This window comes from Schistocerca serialis, chromosome 7 (assembly GCF_023864345.2).
Source record: "Schistocerca serialis cubense isolate TAMUIC-IGC-003099 chromosome 7, iqSchSeri2.2, whole genome shotgun sequence".
NCBI lineage: Eukaryota > Metazoa > Arthropoda > Insecta > Orthoptera > Acrididae > Schistocerca > Schistocerca serialis.
The window spans coordinates 279,664,976-279,687,258 of NC_064644.1; the positions used below are offsets into that span (position 1 = coordinate 279,664,976).

The window sequence follows — 22,283 nt, forward strand, 5'->3', positions numbered from 1 at the left end:
TACAAACCAAGTGCAGATCTAACGATCGATGAAATGCTCTCCCTATTTCGAAGAAGATGTCCCTTTAAGTTCTTTATGAAAGACAAGCATGGGAAGTATGGCGTATTGATTAAGATGTTATCGGATGCACACACCCGGTATGTTCTAATAATGGAGGTCTATGCAGGGATGGATGAACTACCTGCCGAGGAACGGAGTGCAAAGGCAGTTGTTAGACGCCTGGTGAATCCACTGGCAGGAAGGGGAAGAAATATAAGAACAGATGCTTATTATACATCCACAGACCTATCCGAGGAGCTCTACAATGATGATATGTTAACTTTGGTGGGAACATTGAAGAGTAACAGAAAACACGTAACAGAACAGGTAAAGAAGACGCAGGGTCGAGAGCTATATTCCTCTAAGTTGTTATTCACACATCCGAAAACAAGCAACGCACCAGACGCCTTTGTATCATACATCTCCAAACTGAAGCCTACTAAGAATCTCCTACTTATTTTCACACAACACAATGATAACAAAGTGGATGAGTCGACGGAGGGAGAAAAAAAGGATAAACATCAATCTCGACTACAATAACACCAAAGGGGGCACAGACAGCATTCATCAAATGACACGACATCATTCAGTAAAACCAGGAACGAGATGGTGGCCACTATCCCTCTTTTTCACCCTGATAGATATTGGGAAGTGAGTGAGACAGGGTTGTCGCCTCTCTCCGCTGTTACTCAATCTGTATATTGAGCAAGTAATAAAGGAAATAAAAGAAAAATTCGCAGTAGGTATTAAAATCTATGGAGAAGAAATAAAAACTTTGAGGTTCGCCGATGACATTGTAATTCTGTCAGAGACAGCAAAGGACTTGGAAGAGCAGTTGAACGGAATGGACAGTGTCTTGAAAGGAGGATATAAGATGAACATCAACAAAAGCAAAACGAGGATAATGGAATGTAGTTGAATTAAGTCGGGTGATGCTCAGGGAATTAGTTTAGGAAATAAGACACTTAAAGTGGCAAAGCAGTTTTGCTATTTGGGGAGCAAAATAATTGATGATGGTCGATGTAGAGAGGATATAAAATGTAGACTGGCAATGGCAAGTAAAGCGTTTCTGGGGAAGAGAAACTTTTTAACATCGAGTATAGATTTAACTGTCAGGACGTCGTTTCTGAAAGTATTTGTATGGAGTGTAGCCTTGTATGGAAGTGAAACATGGACGATAAATAGTTTGGACAAGAAGAAAATAGAAGCTTTCTAAATGTGGTGCTACAGAAGAATTCTGAAGATTAGATGGGTAGATCACGTAACTAATGAGGAGGTATTGAATATAATTTCGGGAGAAGAGGCGTTTGTGGCACAATTTGACTAGAAGAAGGGATCAGTTGGTAGGACATGTTCCAAGGCATCAAGGGATCATCAATTTAGTACTGGAGAGCAACGTGGAGGGTAGAAATCGTAAAGGGAGACGAAGAGATGAATACACTAAGCAGATTCAGAAGGATGTAGGTTCCAGTAGGTACTGGGAGGCGAAGAAGCTTGCACAGGATAGAGTAGCATGGAGAGCAGCATCTAACCAGTTTCAAGACTGAAGACAACAATAACTACAGATATTGCCTGTCTCAACACTGGAACAATTTTCATGATAAGCAATCCAAACTGAAATAAGAAAAAGCATAATGTAAGAAGGCTATATCTGCAAGAATTTGGTCAACAGCTCGTTAGGCCAGGTGTGGAAGAGAGAGCAAAGAATATCACGGGTTTACAAAAGCCTATCATCTCTGCAATGGAAGGTGTTCTAGGGAAAACGTTGCCCAGCGTTACTGCAACTGTTCAGTCTGCTGAATTTTATTCAAGAGAAAGATGTCACATCTGTTTGAAGAGTAATAACTCTAAAAAGGAAAAAGACAAGATGACAAAAGTGTCTATAGTTTGTTGCAGGTGTCCCAAGTATGTGTGTTCCATCCATTGTGCATAAACAATCATAGGCAAAGGTTGTGAAATTGAAAGTGAAATTGAGTAGGAAGGAAAAACTCAATTGTAATTTCTGACTTTGATTTTTTGTTCTCTTATTTGTGTTTTTCTATTGCACGTTTTCTTTTATGATTTCTGAATATAGGTCTGAAATATACGAAAGTGTTAGTTTCATGATAAAAATATGATAATATTTCTCATATTCATTACTTTATTTATTGTATTTGTATTTCTTATAATGTTCCTGATAACTATGTAAAGTGTGTTGCAACCTAGTAAAGAAGTTCCTAGTTCGTTAAATAATCAAAACAAACAAACAAACAAAACAATGTTAAAAAGTGAAAAGAAAGTGAGGGCAAATTTTGCCCCCCACCCCCTTAGAAATCCCTGTGATAGATCCGAGCTTAGTGATGCTACGGTTAATGAAACTATCTTCTGAGGTGTAAGATGAAAGACTGAATATATTTAATCTGTTTGTATATACGATTTCCGAGGTGTAAGAAGAAAGACTGAAAATATTTAATCAGTTACTGTATGCGAATCTTACCACAGTCTTAATACATGAATTAGGAGCTGCTATAAGCCTGCGATGTGAATTGTATTCTTTCCACGGTCTTATTCCGTCGAAAACATCGATAATGATAACATGTGTTTAATGAACGGCAATTTCACATATGAAAAAAGTCTTTTAATTGAAATCAAACGCATTACAGTATCTTTACAGCACTTGTTAATTCGGTTATCTATTATTAACCCAGCAAATGCAAGCTCATGAAATGTTTCCTTACATACCAAAGAAAAAACCTCTGTAAAACATCTCACGTAATATGTAGAAAACAATAGAAAACATCGAAGAACTTTCATGGTCCGCTATTCCCCCACCTTTCTAAATCTTTGACATAAAATGACATGGAAAGTTGAAATAAGACCGCGGCAATGTGTTTGTTACGTTAAGACGTATTCAGAGCGTTTGTACATTGTTTTAAAGATGCCAGTGTATCAATAGACGGGACAACATTATGCTGTCAAGCCCTACTGTCTGATAATGGTTTTGCAGTAATAAACCTTAAAATCTACTTTATGGTGGGACTTTGACGTGAGAATAAACGACAGATTTAAGTGTTTCATATTCTTTCATTAAGGGAGTTGAAGCGAGAAACTCTCCAGTCTTTGTTTTCGTTACACTGATATCAAATGTACTTATAACATAGAATAGAGACTCCAATGTGCAATTTTTTCTTTATATTTGAAAGATATGTCGAAACACGGACGTAAAAACAACGAAAATCTTTTAAAAAATTTAATGACCCGTAATTACGAGTGATGATAGATGTTAAAAATTGAAAACTGGACAACTGATATTATAATAAATCATTTAACGTATTAATATGAGAACTACGAATTACCTTTGTCAGCACTAATTGTGGCTCGAGATACTAGGAAACTCAACAGACGTTTCAAACAAAAATTAGAGCGTTCATTATATAAACGATGAAATTTAAGATAAAAATCATAATTTATATTGTTATTACTAGGTGCATCATCGTTTATTGCGCAGCATTTCATTGGAACCTCAAGAACAGGATTAGACGTCTGATCTAATAACGTACAGACGTCGCTAATGATCTTACACATTGAAGTAGTCCGCCCCCGGTAGCTGAGTTGTCAGCGCGATGGAATGTCATACCTAACGGCCCGGATTCGATTCCCGGCTGGGTAGGAGATTTTCTCCATTCCGAGACTGGGTGTTGTGTTATCATCATCATCATTTCATCCCCTTCGACACGCAAGTCGCCGAAGTGGCGTCAACTCGAAAGACTTGCACCAGGCGAACGGTCTACCCGACGGGAGGCCCTAGCTTATACATTGCAATAACATGACTGCGAAAACTCTCTACGGCGGTTCTCTGTCTTGAATCATCAATGACTAAGAAATCTCGGATGTTTTATATTCACTGCGAACATAGTTTTTACTGTTATCGAGCACTCTGTTCGTGACTGACATACCTTCTTCTGGGTAATAAGCTCGAACGACTGCTAACAATTTTTTTTTCAGTTGTGGAACACTTCAACCAATTCTAGCGATCGAGGTTGCACAGTAGTTAACACACAGGACTCTCATTCGGAAGGACGAAGGTTCAAATTCTCATCCGACCACACAGGTTTAGCTTTTCCATGACTTCCCTAAATCACTCCAAGCCAGTGCCGGAGTGGTTCCTTTGGAAAGGCACTGCCAATATCCTTTCCCATTCTTGACAAAATCCGAGCTTGTACTCCATCTCTAATGACCTGGCCGTCGACGGGACATTAACGCTAAATCTTCCTTCCTTCCTTCTTCAATGAATACTCCCACTTCATTCGCACCCATTCACCGCTAAATAGCCAAGCTTATTCCTCCAGTTCTTGCTATTGCTCTTGTGTGGTCTGGAGAGTAGCTATCGGGCTTTCTTCGAAAAGGAAAATCATTTCTTCGGACTATACCAGCAGTTCGGAAAAGTCTTTGCCAACTGAAATTTAATTTTTGGATGACTTATTATAATGGCTTGTTTCTTGTAGCTTTGTGGTGACTGAAACGAAGGACATGAAGGATTAGTACTCAATGGCAATTGGAAGATTCTACCAACTCCCGTAGCTAACACAATTATTGGCAATATAATTGGCGTTCGTCCTTGGTAGTTGCTTCTGGCAATATGAAATTTTGGAAAATATGAGGACTTTCTCCGCTCTTATTCACATTTCCGCAGTCACTGCTGGGACGCCAATTGCTTCTTCAATACGAGTAGGCCCCAGTTATAAATAAGTCAAACTTATAAATGAACTACTTCCCGTTACTCATTTGCTTGCCTTCATATAGCTGCTGACCCATATCACACACATGCTTGAGGAAATCCCTCGCTGCATTGGCGAAAGTAATGCATGCGCAGAGCTCACATTTACTGACAGTTCTGAGCCGAGGAACGTGGCAGTGAAAGAGCAACAGACATGCTGAAGAAATTGGTGTGAACCTTCTATTAACCCAGTGAGACATACAATAAAAATAATGTATCCACGGTCGCAAACGTCAGCTACTACAGGGAAACGGCGAGGAATGCGGTGCAATTGGTGCAGAGACGATAACACTAGGAAGACAGGGTACAGAACACCTACATGTTGAAGAGGGAAAAAATCATATGGGCCCTAACAGATGTTCAAATGTGTGTAAAATCTTATGGGACTTAACTGCTAAGGTCATCAGTACCTAAGCTTACACAGTACTTAACCTAAATTATCCCAAGGACAAACACACACACCCACGCCCGAGGGAGGACTCGAACCTCCGCCGGGACCAGCCGCAGCCCTAGCAGAGATGGTGAGATATGTTTGCGAGGACCTAGGATAGTCCTGTACCGCAGTAGCATGAGGATACAGTCAGGAGGCAGAACCCTGAAAACGGAAAGAATGGAGGGCCATGTAATCTGGATAAGTATGAGCAGAATGAGCAAAGCAGTATGAAAAACAACAGGTGGAACAAGAGGAAAGAAAGGAACTGATTGATTTGTAGAACTCAAAATAATTGATCGGAAATGAGAATTATAATAGAAGGGAAGGAAAATTGGAGAAGCAAGTGCAAACCGATCAACGTACCAGATATCAACGAACAGAGGAGGATATTGGAAGTTAAAATTGAGTCAACAGCGAGCAGAGTGGAGAAGAATTTAATGAAGATCTTTGAATAGCACGAAGAAGAGAAGAGAAGAAGAAGAAGAGAAGAAGAAGAAGAGAACAGATGAAGGGGTTCTGGGAGCAGAAGAAAAAACACAATTCGTGAAATGGCTACAAGTCGCCCTATAGAGGCCACACCGGGGGAGGGCTGAATTCAAGCACAGTGATAGCTTCCCTACACTTGAGATTTCAGCTAGCTGTCGTAGCCAGATAGTTCTGATCGGAGCTTTACATCGAAGTGTAAGTGAAGCAAAATTCAAGATCTAGTACGTATTTAAACCGATACTTATGGTAGAGGCGCATGTGGAAAGTTGTGCTTCATAAGTGTCAAGTAAAGTGAATGTAAAATAGTTAAGACAAGGAATTCATCCTCAATCCTTACACGTAAACATCAACACAGTCGTACACAGTTCTTACTACTATCACAAATTACTTTCAGACTTCTCATACGTCATTAGCTATTTAGAACTTCAATGTGCTTCTTTCAGAATTTCGAACACATTATTTCACTTTGCAATATATGAGACTCTTTGCAGGGTCCACAAACCTACGCAGGTATCCGAAGTATCCTAACTCCCCTTTCCTACTTCAGTTCTGACTTCTATTATTAAAGTTTGTAGCTCTCCCCCTGTATTCGTAAGGTTAATAGAACCAAACTCTACTTGGAGTATCAGTTTGCTCTCTATTCTAATTTCTAGTACTCACTTACACAGCCTAATAAGTATGGCACGGAAGGCAAAATATTTGGTGAAATGATCAGTTATATGATGGTAGGTTGAGTTTGTTTACTGACGTATACTGTGGATTTAAGGAACGCAACATAACGATCTTAGCACCTCTGCCAGTATAACACATTTCTCAGTCATACCCTGACCGTAGCTGTGCGTCATCTATTTACTCTCGGTCAACTTCCAACTTTTTTACTTTTTCTCTATCGTAAACACTTGATATTCTGCTAACATGCTCGTGCTTTTTCTTCAGCAAGCAAAAGGGGACTTACTATATACACGTCATATGCTGAGAGCTCAGCAGGAATGTTTGACCTTCTTGTATCCAGACGTCAATATTTAATAAAATTTGTTTTTGGCTTACTTCACATGCAAACACAATTTAACGCTATTTATCCTTACATGTATTTCATCTTGATACGGCTTACAAGGAATCAACGACCCTGGCATTACAGCACATCGTTTGTATTCTCGTATCTCCACACTGTTTTGATATAGTCGCGTGTTATCTGACACAAACATTGTTCTTATGACTGATATTTGGCCTTCATTACTTCTACTTTCTTTACTGTTATATTATAGACCTCTTACTTTAGGCTACTGTTACTCAATATAGATTCAGCTAACATAATTAAACTCGGAGTCTTGGAATTTATACAGAGACACGTTCATCAGAAGGCCAATTTGTTGGCACGAGGAGAAGAACTGATTGCCTATGTTTGGTCCTTGCGAAGAAGAAGACAGTTATCTGAAATTCACGAACAGATATCACCTTCTTTGGATGACAGCAAGAGTAATGGGGAAAAAGAGCACCAAGTGATACTGAAACCAGAATAAACATCGTAAATCACCCAGAACCATTTGTATCAGTAATCTGAACATATACCGAGTTCTAACATTACGATTAATCTGGAACAAAGTGGCCTTATTCATGGGTATCTACGTGGATTCCGAAAACATGGGTCTTGTGGAACATACCTCACGTTCTTCACACTTGTCTTTGGTTCCGCGATTAAAAAACCGGGTTGATGTGATGGTTCTAGACTTCTAAATATCTTTTTATTCAGTACTGCATCGAGGCGTCCTTGAGGAAATACGTTCAAATGAGAACAGTTATCAAGTTGTCGACAAGATCATAAACTCCTGAAGGGCGGGACACTTCACATTAGTCTGGATGGAGAGTCATTTACAGAATCTAATAGCTGGTCAGCCTCGTGATTGTGTAATAGGATGGTTGCTGTCTGTCATGTACGTAATGACGCAGCAGATACTATCAGTTGAAGTTCTCAGACAATTAACCGATTGCAGTTTGACCCACGAAGAAATTTTATTAAGTGGAACAAAGAAAATGGTTGGCTACAGTTTATTGGTACGATACTGACAGACTGCAGTTCGTCCACAAACGGATGCTTGCAAAACGATTGTGCGGTCTTTATTTGAGCACTGTGCAAACATCTGTCATCCATTTTAGGCCGGAAGGACAGAGGTATGCAGTGTGAACAGTCAGAGGTTTGAAGAAAATGTTTTCGGGTTTCTGGGCGCATCGAGAGGTTACAATGTCACAAGATTTCGACCAACCACTCCGGGCCCAGCGACGAACTTGAGACGTCACACTAGTCGGCTGGTCCCCCACATGCGAACGCTCGGCTCCGCTGCAGGGCCCACAGGAAATAGATATTTAATATAAAAGGGCCCCCTAATGGTATCTTTTTGTCGTGTGCTATCGAGAACTTGTATGTACTTAAACACGCAGTCAGGAATTACGAGGGTCACTCCAAAAGAAATGCACACTATTTTCCTTTAAATCCATCTTTTATTCTACGTGTTTGAAAGTTTTACAGTACGTAGATACATCCTTTAGGAACAATATTTTCATTTCTCTACATAATTTCCATCCCTCTCAACTACATTACGCCATCTTCGAACAAGCGCCTGTATACCCGCACGGTAAAATTCTGGACCAATCTGTTGGAGCCAGTGTTTGGCAGCGTGCACAAAGGAGTCATCATCTTCAAACCTTGTTCCACGAAGAGAGTCTTTCAGTTTCCTAAAGAGATGATAGTCACATGGAGCCAGGTCAGGACTGTAAGGCGGGTGTTTCAGTGTTGTCCATCCGAGTTCTGTGATTGCTTTCATAGTTTCTTGACTGTCATGTGGCCGTGAATTGTCGTGCAACAGCAAAACATCCTGCTTTTGCATATGAGGTCGAACACGACTCAGTCGAGCTTGAAGTCTCTTCAGTGTCGTCACATATGCATCAGAATCTATTGTGGTTCCACTTGGCATGATGTCCGCAGGCAAGAGTTCTTCGGAATCGGAAAACACCGTAGCCATAACTTTTCCAGCAGAAGGCGTGGTTTTGAATTTTTTTTTTTTCTTGGGTGAATTTGCATGATGCCAATCCATTGATTGCCTCTTCGTCTCTGGTGAAAAATGATGGAGCCATGTTTCATCACCTGTCACAATTCTTCCAAGAAATTCATCTCCACCACTCTCGTACTGTTCCAAAAGTTCGCTGCATACCTTTTTTCTTGTTTCTGTGTGAGCCACTTTCAACACCCTGGGAACCCACCCGGCACCAACCTTGTTTTAGAGCCAACACTTTCAGTATTCTGCAAACACTTCCTTCCCGTATCCCAACATAGCGTGACAATTCGTTAACCGTAATGTGTCTGTCAGCAGTCACCAATTCGTTAACTCTCTGCACGTTGTCTGGAGTGTGTGCAGTACGAAGCCTGCCGCTGCGAGGACAATCCTCAATATTGCAGTGCCCGCTTTCATCAAGTAACCTGCTTGCCCAGCGACTAACTGTACTGCGATCGACAGCAGCATCTCTTGTGGACGTTTCCACTGTCTCGTTTTCACAGCACAGGAATTCTATGACAGAACGTTGCTTCTGACGAACGTCAAGTGTAGCAACCATCGTTAAGACATGCTATGACGGCGCCACTGACGGGAACAGGTTGAACTAAGTTTGAAAACAAGCGTGAAGGAGGTATCTACACACTGTAAAACTTTCACACATGCAGAATGAAAACTGTATTTTTACAAAAATAGTGTGCAATTCTTTTGGAGTGACCCTCGTATTAAACTCGTCGGAAACAGGTACTCGCTCCCCGCCAGAGACGCCTGCTGGCACTCGTAACACCTGCAGTGTCACGTGCTCTGACGTAACCGCTACGGCCAGTCTTTCTCGTGGGCCTCGAGCTGCCGTCTCTGACGTCACGGGCGCTCACGCCATCGGCGCATATAGTCAGTCGTTGACTCCGTGTTGGATGTGCCCGCTTCAACTTCGCGATCGCTGGATCTCAAGCCGCGATGAGCTGCTCCCGCTGTCTCTGTTAGCTGTGTTGTCAATGATTTATCTTTCGATGGCTTCTTTAATTACATGGTTCCAGAAGCCGTTAGTGCGTGCCACGACAAAGATTTCGTCTAATTTAATTCGACATACGTTTTCTTGAACACACTCAGTTAAAGCGGATATTTGGGGATACCACAACTGATAAAACCTCATTGCGTTGTTCCACAGTTTGTCCGACGTCAGAACGGCCACACTCCCAAGGGAACTTGTCCACTCCAGGATTTCTGAGTCCTGCCGCACCTATATGTGCACTCAGATACTGTCCGAATTTTGACGGAAGTCAGATATTGAATTTGATCTTTCAATCTTTTCAAGGAGGCTTTTCTTGCCGAACAAGGACCCACAGAAGGGCAAAAAGGCAAGATTCGTTTCCTACTGCTCGTCTGGGGTCTTATTGCAATTCACGCTTGAGATCACTTCATTTATTTGACGATAGTTATCGCGCGGACCTCGGGGAAGATCAGTTTGGATTCCGTAGAAATGTTGGAACACGTGAGGCAATACTAACCTTACGACTTATCTGCGAAGAAAGATTAAGAAAAGGCAAACCTACGTTTTTAGCATTTGTAGACTTGGAGAAAGCTTTTGACAACGTTAACTGGAATACTCTCTTTCAAATTCTGAAGGTGACAGGGGAGAAATACAGGGAGCGAAAGGCAATTTACAATTTGTACAGAAACCAGATGGCAGTTATAAGAGTCGAGGGGCATGAAAGGGAAGCAGTGGTTGGGAAAGGAGTGAGACAGGGTTGTAGCCTCTCCCCGATGTTATTCAATCTCTATATTGAGCAAGCAGTAAAGGAAACAAAAGAAAAATTCGGAGTAGGTATTAAAATTCATGGAGAAGAAGTAAAAAGTTTGAGGTTCGCCGATGACATTGTAATTCTGTCAGAGACAACGAAGGACTTGGAAGAGCAGTTGAACGGAATGGACAGTGTCTTGAACGGAGGATATAAGATGAACATCAACAAAAGCAAAACGAGGATAATGGAATGTAGTCAAATTAAATCGGGTGATGCGTAGGGGATTAGATTAGGAAATGAGACACTTAAAGTAGTAAAGGAGTTTAGCTATTTAGGGAGTAAAATAACTGATGATGGTCGAAGTAGAGAGGATATAAAATGTAGACTGGCAATGGCAAGGAAATCGTTTCTGAAGAAGAGAAGTTTGTTAACATCGAGTATAGATTTAAGTGTCAGGAAGTCGTTTCTGAAAGTATTTGTATGGAGTGTAGCCATGTATGGAAGTGAAACATGGACGATAACCAGTTTGGACAAGAAGAGAATAGAAGCTTTCGAAATGTGGTGCTACAGAAGAATGCTGAAGATAAGGTGGGTAGATCACGTAACTAATGAGGAGGTATTGAATAGGATTGGGGAGAAGAGAAGTTTGTGGCACAACTTGACTAGAAGAAGGGATCGGTTGGTAGGACATGTTTTGAGGCATCAAGGGATCACAAAATTAGCATTGGAGGGCAGCGTGGAGGGTAAAAATCGTAGAGGGAGACCAAGAGATCAATTCACTAAGCAGATTCAGAAGGATGTAGGTTGCAGTAGGTACTGGGAGATGAAGAAGCTTGCACAGGATAGAGTAGCATGGAGAGCTGCATCAAACCAGTCTCAGGACTGAAGACCACAACAACAACAATCGCCGTTGTTCCTGAAGATTCTGCGTAGGTGGCTCAGGTAGGCATCGACATCTGACACTACACGATGTACCAATGCTTGTAACTCAGCGTGATTCTGTGACGTGTGATGATGGCCGGTAGCGTGTACGTACAGGTTGGAGTGCGTAGATTACCTGTTGAGAACGTACACAAAACTTCTATTTCGACTGTGGCGGACGAGAACGTTAAGGAGCGGTTCAAAATGGCTCTAAGCACTATGGGACTTCACATCTGAGGTCATCAGTCCCCTAGACTTATTGTTGTTGATTTGGTCTTCACTCCTGAGACTGGTTTGATGCAGCTCTCCATGCTACTCTATCCTGTGCAAGCTTCTTCATGTCCCAGTACGTACCGCAACCAACATCCTTCTGAATCTGCTTAGGGTATCCATCTCTTGATCTCCCTCTACGATTTTTACCCTCCACGCTGCCTTCCTATACTAAATTGGTGACCACTTGATGCCTCAGAACATGTCCTACCAACCGATCCCTTCGTCTAGTTAAGTTGTGCCACAAACTCCTCATCTCCCCAATCGTACTCAGTACCTCCTCATTAGTTATGTGATCTTCCCATTTAATCTTCAGCATTCTTTTGTAGCACCACATTTCGAAAGCTTCTATTCTCGTCTTGTCCAAACTATTTATCGTCCATGTTTCACTTCCATACATGGCTACACGCCATACAAATACATTCAAAAACGGTTTCCTGACACTTAAATCTATACTTGATGTTAACAAATTTCTCTTCTTCAGAAACGCTTTCCTTCCCATTGCCAGTCTACATTTTATATCCTCTCTACTTCGAACATCATCAGTTATTTTGCTCCCCAAACAGCAAAACTCCTTTACTACTTTAAGTGTCTTATTTCCCAATCTAATTCCCTCAGCATCACCCGAATTAGTTCGACTACATTCCATTATCCTCGATTTACTTTTGTTGATGTTCATCTTATATCCTTCTTTCAACACACTGTCCATTCAGTTCAACTGCTCTTCCAAGTCCTTTGCTGTCTCTGGCAGAATTACAATGTCATCGGCGAACGTCAAAGTTATTATTTCTTCCTCATGGATTTTAATACCTAATCCGAATTTTTCATTTGTTTCCTTTACTGCTTGCTCAATATACAGATTGAACAACATCGGGGAGAGGCTACAAACCTGTCTCACTCCCTTCCCAACTAATGCTTCCTTTTCATGTCCGTCGACTCTTATAACTGCCATCTAGTTTCTGTACAAATTGTAAATAGCCTTTCGCTCCCTGTATTTTACCCCTGCCTCCTCCAGAATTTGAAAGAGAGTATTCCAGCCAACATTATCAAAAGCTTACTCTAAGTCTACAAATGCTAGAAACGAAGGTTCGCCTTTTCTTAATCTAGCTTCTAAAAAAGTTCAAAATGGTTCAAATGGCTCTGAGCACTATGGGACTCAACTGCTGTGGTCATCAGTCCCCTAGAACTTACAACTACTTAAACCTAACTAACCTAAGGACATCACACACATCCATGCCCGATGCAGAATTCGAACCTGCGACCATAGCAGTCGCACGGTTCCGGATTGCGCGCCTAGAACCACGAGACCACCGCGGCTGGCTCTAAAATAAGTCATAGGGTCAATATTGCCTCAAGTGTTCCCGTATTTCTACGGAATCCAAACTGATCTTCCCCGACGTCGGCTTCTACCAGTTTTTCCATTCGTCTGTAAGGAATTCGCGTTAGTTTTTAGTAGCCGTGACTTATTAAACTGATAGTTCGGTAATTTTCACATCTGTCAACGCCTGCTTTCTTTGGGATTGTAATTATTATATTCTTCTTGAAGTCTGAGGGAATTTCGCCTGTCTCATACATTTTGCTGAACATATGGTAGAGTTTTGTCAGGACAGGCTCTCCCAAGGCTGTCAGTAGCTCTAATGGAATGTTGTCTACTCCTGGGGCCTTGTTTCCACTCAGGTCTTTCAGTGTTCTGTCAAACTCTTGACGCAGTACCATATCTCCCATTTCATCTTCATCTACATCCTCTTCCCTTTCTATAACATTGCCCTCAAGTACACCCCCCTCGTATTGACCCTCTGTATACTCCTTCCACCTTTCTGCTTTCCCTTCTTTGCTTAGAACTGGGTTTCCATCTGAGCTTTTGATATTCATGCAGGTGGTTCTCTTTTCTCCAAAGGTCTCTTTAATTTTCCTGTACGCAATATCTATCTTACCCCTAGTGCGATAAGACTCTACATCCTTACATTTGTCCTCTAGCCATCCCTGCTTAGCCATTTGGCACTTCCTGTCGATGTCATTTTTGAGACGTTTGTATTACTTTTTGCCTGCTTCATTTACTGCATTTTTATATTTTCTCCTTTCGTCAATTAAATTCAATATTTCTTCTGTCACCCAAGGATTTCTACTAGCCCTCGTCTTTTTACCTACTTCATCCTCTGCTGCCTTCACTACTTCATCCCTCAAAGCTACCCATTCTTCTTCTACTGTATTTCTTTCCCCAATTCATGTCAATTGTTCCCTTATGCTCTCCCTGAAACTCTGTACAACCTCTGGTTTAGTCAGTTTCTCCAGGACCCATCTCCTTAAAATCTCACCTTTTTGCAGTTTCTTCAGTTTTAATCTGCAGTTCATAACCAATAGATTGTGGTCAGAGTCCACATCTGCCTCTGGAAATGTCTTACAATTTAAAACCTGGTTCCTAAATCTCTGTCTTACAATTATATAATCTATCTGAAACCTGTCAGTATCTCCCGGCTTCTTCCATGTATACAACCTTCTTTTATGTTTCTTGAACCAAGTGTTAGCTATGATTAAGTTGTGCTCTGTGCAAAATTCCACCAGGCGGCTTCCTCTTTCATTTCTTACCCCGAATCCATATTCACCTACTACGTTTCCTTCTCTTCCTTTTCCTACTATCGAAGTCCAGTCACCCATGACTATTAAATTTTCGTCTCCCTTCACTATCTGAATAATTTCTTTTATTTCATCATACATTTCTTCGATTTCTTCGTCATCTGCAGAGCTAGTAGGCATATAGACTTGTACTACTGTCGCTGGCCGCGGTGGCCCTGCGGTTATAGGCGCTCCAGTCCGGAGCCGCGCTGTTGCTACGGTCGCAGGTTCGAATCCTGCTTCGGGCATGGGTGTATGTGATGTCCTTAGGTTAGTTAGGTTTAAGTAGTTCTAAGTTCTAGGGGACTGATAACCACAGCAGTTGAGTCATATAGTGCTCAGAGCAATTTGTACTATTGTCGTAGGCGTGGGCTTCGTGTCTATATTGGCCACAACAATGCGTTCGCTGTGCTGTTTGTAGTAGCTCACTCGCATTCCTATTGCTTTATTCATTATTAAACCTACTCCTGCATTACCCGTATTTGATTTTGTATTTATCACCCTGTCTTCACCTGACCAAAAGTCTTGTTCCTCCTGCCACCGAACTTCACTAATTCCCTCTATATCCAACTTTAACCTATCCATTTCCCTTTTTAAATTTTCTAACCTACCTGCCCGATTAAGGGATCTGACATTCCACGCTCCGATCCGTAGAACGCCAGTTTTCTTTCTCCTGATAACGACGTCCTACTGAGTAGTCCCCACCCGGAGATCCGAATGGGGGACTATTTTACCTCCGGAATATTTTACCCAAGAGGACGCCATCATCATTTAACTATACAGTAAAGCTGCATGCCCTCGGGAAAAATTACGGCCGTAGTTTCCCCTTGCTTTCAGCCGTTCACAGTACCAGCACAGCAAGGCCGTTTAGGTTAGTGTTACAAGGCCAGATATGTCAATCATCCAGACTGTTGCCCCTGCAACTACTGAAAAGGCTGCTGCCCCTCTTCAGAAACCATACGTTTATCTGGCCTCTCAATAGATACCCCTCCGTTGTGGTTGCACCTACGGTACGGCTATCTGTATCGCTGAGGCACGCAAGCCTTCCCACCAACGGCAAGGTCTATGGTTCATGGGGGGCCCCTAGACTTAGAACTACTTAAACGTAACTAACCTAAGGACATCACACACATCCATGCCCGAGGCAGGATTCGAACCTGAGACCGTAGCAGCAGCGCGGTTCTGGACTGAAGCGCATAGAACCGCTCGGCCACAGCGGACGGCCTCGAGAACAGGAAATGTATCGTGACCAACTCTTTCCATAGAGGCTTCTTTGATGCTGAGAGTGTGTTACGTAAGAGTTGTGGCACACACACGAACAAAGACGTTTATATCGCGAGAACCTGCTTAGTAAACATCAAGTCAGAAACTACGAATATTCTTTAGATCTTTACGAGTCTAGTCCATAGATGTGAAGCAGATAAAATTTGTATTTAAAAACGGGTTTAACAGAGGCTTACACACTATATTATTATCTCCATCCGTTAATGGAGCGAGAAGTTTCTTAATACACTCCTGGAAATTGAAATAAGAACACCGCGAATTCATTGTCCCAGGAAGGGGAAACTTTATTGACACATTCCTGGGGTCAGATACATCACATGATCACACTGACAGAACCACAGGCACAGAGACACAGGCAACAGAGCATGCACAATGTCGGCACTAGTACAGTGTATATCCACCTTTCGCAGCAATGCAGGCTGCTATTCTCCCATGGAGACGATCGTAGAGATGCTGGATGTAGTCCTGTGGAACGGCTTGCCATGCCATTTCCACCTGGCGCCTCAGTTGGACCAGCGTTAGTGCTGGACGTGCAGACCGCGTGAGACGACGCTTCATCCAGTCCCAAACATGCTCAATGGGGGACAGATCCGGAGATCCTGCTGGCCAGGGTAGTTGACTTACACCTTCTAGAGCACGTTGGGTGGCACGGGATACATGCGGACGTGCATTGTCCTGTTGGAACAGCAAGTTCCCTTGCCGGTCTTGGAATGGTAGAACGATGGGTTCGATGACGGTTTGGATGTGCCGTGCACTATTCAGTGTCCCCTCAACGATCACCAGTGGTGTACGGCCAGTGTAGAAGATCGCTCCCCACACCATGATGCCGGGTGTTGGCCCTGTGTGCCTCGGTCGTATGCAGTCCTGATTGTGGCGCTCGCCTGCACGGCGCCAAACACGCATACGACCATCATTGGCACCAAGGCAGAAGCGACTCTCATCGCTGAAGACGACACGTCTCCATTCGTCCCTCCATTCACGCCTGTCGCGACACCACTGGAGGCGGGCTGCACGATGTTGGGGCGTGAGCGGAAGACGGCCTAACGGTGTGCGGGACCGTAGCCCAGCTTCATGGAGACGGTTGCGAATGGTCCTCGCCGATACCCCAGGAGCAACAGTGTCCCTAATTTGCTGGGAAGTGGCGGTGCGGTCCCCTACGGCACTGCGTAGGATCCTACGGTCTTGGCGTGCATCCGTGCGTCGCTGCGGTCCGGTCCCAGGTCGACGGGCACGTGCACCTTCCGCCGACCACTGGCGACAACATCGATGTACTGTGGAGACCTCACGCCCCACGTGTTGAGCAATTCGGCGGTACGTCCACCCGGCCTCCCGCATGCCCACTATACGCCCTCGCTCAAAGCCCGTCAACTACACATACGGTTCACGTCCACGCTGTCGCGGCATGCTACCAGTGTTAAAGACTGCGATGGAGCTCCGTATGCCACGGAAAACTGGCTGACACTGACGGCGGCGGTGCACAAATGCTGCGCAGCTAGCGCCATTCGACGGCCAACACCGCGGTTCCTGGTGTGTCCGCTGTGCCGTGCGTGTGATCATTGCTTGTACAGCCCTCTCGCAGTGTCCGGAGCAAGTATGGTGGGTCTGACACACCGGTGTCAATGTGTTCTTTTTTCCATTTCCAGGAGTGTATGTTGCATAATAAAAGTAACTTCGGCTACGTACTACAAGTTGCTTCGCGAAGTATTATGTATATTTAGGGCATGTGACGGTTAAATCTAAAGATGGCGTATCCGTCGTTGTGGATGGCCAGTGATACAGGCAGTATGCAGAGTTAAGTAAAAGGACCAGAGACTAGAAATACACTGAACAGCCAAAGAAACTGGCACACCTGCCTAATATCGGGCTGCCACAAGCACGCACAAGTGCCGCAATACGACGTGGCATCAACTCGACTGATGTCTGAGGTAGTGCTGGAGGGAACTGACAACATGACTCCTGCAGGGCTGTCCGTAAATCCGTAAGAGTACGATGGGGTGGAGATCTCTTCTGAACAGCACATTGCAAGGGCAACTCAGATATTCTCAATAATGCTCACGTCTGGGGAGTTTGGAGGCCAGCGGAAGTGTTTAAACTCGGAAGAGTTTCCTGGAGCCACTCTGTAGCAATTCTGAACGTGTGGGGTGTTGCCGAAGTCCGTCGGTATGCACAATGGACAAGAATGGATGCAGGTGATCAGACTGGACGCTTACGTGCCACCTGTCTGAGTCGTATCTAAACATATCACACCAACGGCACATGCCCCACATCATTACAGAGCCTCCATCAGCTTGGACAGTCTGAACGAACGGCTCTGAGCACTATGGGACTTAACATCGGAGGTCATCAGTCTCCTAGAACTTAGAACTACTTAAAACTAACTATCCTAAGGACATCACACACATCCATGCCCGAGGCAGGATTCGAACCTGCGACCGTAGCAGTCGCGCGGTTCCGGACTGAAGCGCCTAGAACCGCTCGGCCACACCGGACGGCTGGACAGCCCCCTGCTGACATTTAAGGTCCATGGATTCATGAGGTGGTCTCCATATCCGAACACGTCCAACCGCTCGATACAATTTGGAACGAAACTCGTCCGACCAGCAACATGTTTCCAGTCATCAACAGCCCAATGTCGGTGTTGACGGGCCCAAGCAAGGCGTAACGCTATGTGTCGTGCAGTCATCAACGATACATAAGTGGACCTTCGACTCCGAAAGCCCATATCGATGATGTTTGGTTGAATGGTTCGCAGGCTGAAACTTGTTGAAGGCCAAGCATTGATATCTGCAGCAATATGCGGAAGGCTTGCACTTCTGTGACGTTGAACGATTCTCTTATGTCATCGTTGGTGCGGTTCTTGTAGAATCTTTTTCCGGCAGCAGTGATGTGGAGATCTGATGTTTTACCGGATTCCTGATATTCATGGTACACTCGTGAAATGGTCTGATGGGAAAATCCCCAATTCGTCGCTACCTCAGAGAAGCTGTGTATCATCGCTCGTACACTGGCGATAACACCACGTTCAAACTCACATAAATCTTGATAAACTGCCATTGTAGCAGCTGTAACCAATCTAACACCTGCGCCAGATACTTGTTTTCTAACACAGACGTTCGGCAACTTACCGTACTCTGCCAGTTTACATATCTCTGTATTTGAATACGCATGCCTATATCAGTTTCTTTGGTGCTTCAGTGTATATGAGGAAGTATTTAAGCAGCAGATAAAACGTTGATTTCTAGAAGAATATGCAGCTATAGTAAATTAAAGTGGAGCGGGAAGTGACTGTTCTAGGAAGTGTGACATGGCTCGTGTCACACTATGCCTTAACTGTCGCAACAACAGCATACAATAATTCCAAGAGAAAGTTCGCTTGTTTCTAGATATGAGTAATTTGCATCATTAAGGGAAGCCACTCAGCTCAAGTGGATAATCAGGAGAGGATTGCGTGACACAAGCGAAATGCGTCGACTAATTAACTGTCGTTGTGTACTGGCCTGCATTCCACGGCGGAACATGCCGTGCTCGTGGCCATGCTGAAACAAAGAAATTTCTTACTTGTAGAGTGTGCTTTACATTTTATTTGGTGTAATACATAAGGCCAAGACAATACGCAGAGGGTGTTCAGGAAGGTATTCCAGTCTGCCGCTGTGACCGAGCGGTTGTGGGCGCTTCAGTCCGGAACCGCGCTGCTTCTACGGTCGCAGGTTCGAATTCTGCCTCTGGCATGAATGTGTGTGATGTCTGTAGGTTAGTTAGGTTTAAGTAGTTCTAAGTCTAGGGGACTGATGACCTGAGATGTTACGTCCCATAGTGCTCAGAGCCATTAGAACTATTTGAAGGTATGCCAGTGTGTAACAGTGACAGTCCCAAACAGTAACAAAATGAAGCTATATGGAAGCAAGTATCACTTGCTTCAGTGTCTGCAAATAACTAGCCTTCTGACAGAAAACACTTATATTACGTATCCCCATTTTGTTTGTCACTGAAATAAAAATCGAAACAAAACATTCTTCTCATTATGAAGTAATTCGGAAATAGGGTTATGAAACCGTCAACGTTATATATCTCCTTCTATAATGTGATCATCGGTGGATTCCTAGTCTTCGTACATGTAGTTCGTTACACTTGTAACACTCGCCCCAAAGTTCCGCTACTGATTTTATTCCTTGCGTAAATGCGTCTTCTGAACAGTAACTACTTGGAGAGCATGTACGAAATAATGCAAACAACAGACGTGCATCAATCATCAGCCGTCCTCAAGTCGAATATTCAGGACATTACCCAGAATGGCTGAAGAAGAGAGAAGTGTATGGAAAGACTATCCCGCACACTTTGCCTCCTGAACACAAGCATGACACTTGGACGCCTGCTGTTGGACTAAAATGAAAAGAGCGGACAACTCTTTTCAAGAAAAAGCCATGGAAAAAGCCATCACCGGTGAGGAGATTTAGTGCTAAAAATGTGAACCTACCATGCAAAGACACAGTGCAGAATGGGTCTCTGATGGTTCGCCGAGACCGAAGATGTGAAAGTGTCGCCCTTCTGAACATCCCGAGAAAGGACCTTCTGACTACTGAACATGGTTTCATGGACGTCCTGTGTGTAATACTGAATGGAAGGCGGAGATGATAGTCGAGTTGTAGTATTAAAACCACCATCTTAACTTTATTTGTATTCCAGTATTCCAACTTTTTTAACATACGTAGTGTGTTTTACCGCTAAAGTGCAGTTTAATAACCGACCTCCTTCTGGGGAATAACGTAGTATTAAGATCAGTCACTTTCTTATAAAGTTTGTGTTCTCCTATGGCGAGTTTTCATTGAATGGTCTCAGGAATAAGGTTGTTTGTAATATTTGAAGCAAATAGCTCTTGGTGCTAGATTTGTCACCGTCTAAACGATCCCTAGACGAACGCGCCGCTCTTGGTTGAATCTTCTGTATCTCATCTATGAGTCCAGCCTTATAAGGGTCCCACACTGATAAACAGTACTCAAGGATCAGTCAAACGTGCTTCTTTTAAGCTACTTCTTAACTGGATGAATTATGTATCCTTAAGATTCTTCCTGCGAATTACAGTCTGGCATCCGCTTTTCCTGTTATTTATTTTATGGGATCATTCCACTGAATGTCATTCCTGTGCGGCTGGTGCCGGCGAAGGTTCGCGTCCTCCCTCGGGCAGGGATGTGTGTGTTTGTCCTTAGGATAATTTAGGTTAAGTAGTGCGTAAGCTTAGGGACTGATGACCTTAGCAGTTAAGTCCCATTAGATTCGCACACATTTGAACATTTTTTTTGAATGTCATTCCGAATAGATAGCCTTCTCCAGAATATTTTACAGTGGTTATTATTTCCAGCAATTTTTCGCCGTTAGTGTAGTTGTGCAGCAGCGGATTTCTTTTCCTATGTATGGACAATACGTTACATTTATTTAAGTTCAGGGTGAATTTCCAAAGCATACACCATTCATCAATCGCGTGTAGGTCTTTCTGTAAATCGTTATAAGAGAAGGTCCAAATATGGGCCGTGGTCTAAATATAGGGTGGTAGGACTGGGGGTGCTGCAAGTGCTGCAACCTGGCCGTGGCGCGTGCAAGCCAAGCCAACGACTACTGTAAACAGCTCGTTGCGCGAACGCATGTTGTTTGGGTGCTCTGAGATTTTGCGCGTGAAAATCTCGATGTGGGATGCACTCTAACAACAGGTACGTGCGTAACTATTTTTTTTTTTTTTTTTTTACATTTTGACTCAGCCCTGCATACAGTTCGTTCGAAGAACTGTATTACTGGTACGTTAAAGTATGTCTTTCCCAATTTCCATTGTTCTGGCTGTATTTAGTAATGACCGATAGAGCCATTTGCAGGAACCACAGTGTGGTCCAAATATGGGCAACCATGGAGGGTCTAATTATGGGCTATTCTGTATTTGGATCAATTTACATTCCTGTAATTTTAGTTGGAATCTACTCAAGATCTGTTGTTCGCGGTGCCGTGTAACAAGACTAAACACCAAGCCAAGAGAAAATGAAAACGCACGACCCTTTGAAGATGACTGAAGCCGTCACTGCTGTGAGGAACTCTAGAGGCAGCAAAAGTATATGATTTACCTCGCTCTACCCTGCTGACGTTAAGCAAGAAAACAGATCTTACCCCAAGTGCTGCCGAAAGTGCTACGCTAGGCAGGCCCTCATTTTTAGGACCAAGTGTGGAAGAAGAGCTTGTATCATACTTGTTGACTAAGGATCAAAGGTTTATGGTTATACTGCATCAGATTTCAAACGAACGGCGCTTGTCTTAGCAGACAGCAGTGACACTAACGCACCTCTCACCACTAACACAGCTGGTAGAAGTTGGGCAGATCTTTCTCTGAATCACCATTCATACTGCCTATCGATTCGTAAGCCCTAAGGCACAAATTCACGGTAATTCTCTTCAAGGCCAAGAATGTTTTCATAATTTCCTCTGCCCATTTCTTCCTCGTCATATTCACTACCAGGAACTTCGGCTCTTGTTAGTCCTTTCGACATTTCCCCACCAACAATTACAAAGAAAACAAGGAAACAGAGGTCAGAACTCTCTAAAAGCTTGCTTGATTACAGGATCACATACAACGGAGAGCTCGCAAGTTCCTTGGACTGGTCACTAAAGAGGAAAAGACAGCTACTTTGCCTCATCAAAAATTGAAGCAAAAAATCTAT

The 22,283-nt window shown here is 43.3% G+C and overlaps 1 protein-coding gene across 1 annotated transcript in view; it reads right to left on the minus strand.

Moving 5' to 3' along the window:
• LOC126412635 (facilitated trehalose transporter Tret1-2 homolog) overlaps positions 1–22,283 on the minus strand; it is a 203,978-nt gene that overhangs the window by 168,536 nt on the left and 13,159 nt on the right. The window lies entirely within an intron of this gene.